The sequence below is a fragment of the Meriones unguiculatus genome, chromosome 5 (genome assembly GCF_030254825.1).
Source record: "Meriones unguiculatus strain TT.TT164.6M chromosome 5, Bangor_MerUng_6.1, whole genome shotgun sequence".
NCBI lineage: Eukaryota > Metazoa > Chordata > Mammalia > Rodentia > Muridae > Meriones > Meriones unguiculatus.
This window is the reverse complement of record NC_083353.1, coordinates 116,848,330-116,851,467: the sequence shown is the minus strand read 5'-3', so window position 1 is coordinate 116,851,467 and position 3,138 is coordinate 116,848,330. Positions and strand designations below refer to the sequence as shown.

The window sequence follows — 3,138 nt, the reverse complement described above, 5'->3', positions numbered from 1 at the left end:
CCCACCACTATGGAGTGAGCTCTATTGCCTTACCTTCTCCACTGAGGATGAACTGAAATCCCCTGTAATGACAGGTCAAAACCAATCCCTTCTTCCTTAAGTATATTTGCTATAGCAACACAAAGTAAACAAGAGACTCTTTCAAGTAGTATGTTGCCAGGCTCTCAAGCTAATCATCTTAAGAGCTGCCAGAGGCTTCTGGGAAATGACTAGGTCGTGGGTGGGATCAGTGCCTGGGTTGGTTTGTCTTGGTTTTCACCTTTACTGGATCTGTAATCAACGAAGAGATGAGCTGTTGGAGGATTTTATTAAGCAGGTTATTTGAAGGGGGATGGTCCACCGTGAGCGTGGGTGATACTGTTCTGTGGCAGTCCAAATAAAAGGGGGCCACAATGGGTGAGTTATCTATCTCTGTTGTTCCTGCTACCATTGCTGCTTCTGTATTTCTTCACTCATGTCATAACCCAGTCGCCAATATTGCCTGAAGACTGTGCTCAGTCTCTCTGCCGTGAAGACAGCTGCTGTTGGATTACCCAGTGTCTTGTAAGCTGAACTGATGAACAGCCTCTGAATCTATTGTCGGTCCTGTTCTCCCAGAGAACCCAGAGTAACACAGGAATAATAATAATAACCCGACAAAACAGGACAAGAGAAACTTGTTTACTGTCCCGCATGGGAGGAGAATGCCATCTGTGAAGCGCAGAGCAGTCCTCTCCAGACATGGAATCTGCTGCTGTTTTGATCTTGCACTTCCCAGCTTCGCAGACCATGAAAAATGAATTCCACTCTCATTTGATGAGTTTTACTACTCAGCCCTAAGTCCTTTACTACGCTGCAGCAAACTCCTGACCCAGCTTTGTTAGATTTACACCCAAATGTTTCCTTTTTATTTTTTCCTTGAGTGACTGTAAAGATAGCCACTGCTTCCTTTAGGTGCTCAAGTGCCCCCCAGCAGTATATAGAGACAGGAGCATTTATTTTGTCGCTTGAAACACTTGAATCCACCAGTTGGCTCTAGAAGTGGTTTTGGAAGTTACTGCAATCATGTCACATGCAAAGCAGACTTCTCCTTTGTTCCGTCTGATACTTCGCTGTTTTTGTTGTGTTGAATTGCCTCTAGTCCCTGTGCTAGAAAAGAAGGATGGGAGAAAAATATTTTATCTGGGTTCTGAACTCCAGTCCTCTGTAAGAGCAGTGAGTGCTCTAACCCCTGGGTGCATCTGGTGAATGAGGCTTACTGCATCTCCTCTCTGGGATCTTGATCTAATAGTGATCTTAGACTGAAAGGGTCCTTGGAGATGAGGAAAATTATTTTCTATGTGAAGGCACTAAACCCCAGAAGAGTGCTGTACTTGCTCCTGGTGGCCAGGGGGATGACAATCCAAATCTTCTTTGGGTTGAACTGTGTATGTTGAGGTCCCAATTGTTGTCTTTCCTTTCTTTTTAAAAAATAGATGTATTTAGTTTTATACGGACTTTGCCTGTGTACAGGTCTGTGCTTTGTGGTGTGTGTGTGTGTGTGTGTGTGTGTGTGTGTGTGTGTGTGTGGTGGAGGCCAGAAGAGTATGTTCAGAGCCTCTGGAACTGGAATTACAGATGGTTATGAGCTACCCTGTAGGTCCTCTGCAAGAGCAGCCACTGTTCTTAACTGTTGAGCTGTTCCTTCAGCCCTTGGCCTTTCCTTTTCATCTCCTGATGATATCTAACATTTTGGCAGGTTTACTATAAGATACAGTGTGACAATTGCTATTCTTTATCATCTTAATTCTTATGACATTCATGGAATATGTGTGCCTATCACATCACCCCCATTTCACAGTCCGCGTATTAGTTAGTTGCCTTTTTTTCCACTATAACAAATTCCCCAACAGAAGCAAAGCTCAGGGAGGAAGGGTTTATTTTGACTCAGTTTTAGGCATTCAGCTGGGGGCCACCTGGCCCAGGTGCTCGGGTGGGACATAGCGGCGGCAGGCACAGGTGTAGAGAAGAGCTGCCTTCACTGCATGCAGGCCAGGAAGCAGACAGCTGACCTCTCTTTTCACCTTTTCCCCTGTCAAGGAATCCCTCAGCCCGTGCGATGGTGTCACTCAAATGCAGGGTCATTCTTTCTCCTTAGTGAATTCCCTCTGAAAAGGCCTCTGAGACACATCTAGAGTTTTGCCTTGCCATCTACGAGGTGAGTCCAAAGCCTGTCGAGGTGACTATGAAGATTGGGCATCACAGTAGGAAACTGGTGTTGAGGAAAGCCGAATAGGTTGCCCCAAGGTCTCATTTAGAGTCAGCCTCATTTGTTGCTGTGCTGTTCGGCTTCCCAGTGAAAGAAGCTTTTATTGTCTTTATTGTCCTGCGCTCCGGGTGGCAGCTAGGCTTTCTCCAAAGGCCAGGCAATTCCTTCCTCACCAGTTTCCCTCACAGAGGGAAGAGGAATGAACTTACTCCTGCCTCTGCATGGCTGGGGAGGGGTGAGAGATGAAGAGGATGATTCAGCCATATTATTTTGCTTTTCCTAAAAGAAAACTCATTATTAGATCAACAGTTTAGCTATTAGGCTATGCCTTAATTATAACCTAGGCTTTATAGTTCTTAGGAAAAGATATGATTAGAGCAAAATGAAGATATGGCATTGAGTATCAGTTTCTTACCCAAGCGCCATCTTAAATTATGCCGTGTCTAAGCTTCGGCTTTCTTCTGTTTTCCAGGGGATTCCAGGAATTTTGAACTTCTGTTCCTGTGTAAAAATACAGGAGCTCTCATGGCCACTGTCGGTTTTGCTGTAGACATTCGCAAGGAAGCAATTCTCTGGACATTACTACTTTACCCATGTTTGGGGTTACTCATAACTAACCTCTGTATTCTTTCGGTCCACTGTTCATCCATCCATCCATCCATCCATCCACCCACCCACCCACCCACCCATCCTTCCATCCATCTACCCACTCACCTACTCGTTCATTTCATTAATCCATGATTTAGTGGATATCTTCTTTTAAAAGTTATTTTATTATTATCTTTTTGTGTGTTGGGGTGTTTTGCCTGCATGTATGTGCGCTACATTCATGTCTGGTACCCACGGGTGTCATATCCACTTGAAACAGAGCTATAGATGGAAATCTAACCTGGGCCCTCTGGAAGAGCAGC

The 3,138-nt window shown here is 44.9% G+C and overlaps 1 long non-coding RNA gene across 1 annotated transcript; it reads left to right on the top strand.

Annotated features, from left to right (window-relative positions):
* Nucleotides 1-263: 263 nt before the first annotated feature.
* On the top strand, nucleotides 264-2,890 carry LOC132654102 (uncharacterized). The gene is made up of 3 exons (XR_009591786.1): nucleotides 264-396; nucleotides 2,059-2,176; nucleotides 2,700-2,890. It is a non-coding gene; the product is annotated as an uncharacterized LOC132654102 (long non-coding RNA).
* The last annotated feature ends 248 nt before the right edge of the window (nucleotides 2,891-3,138 follow it).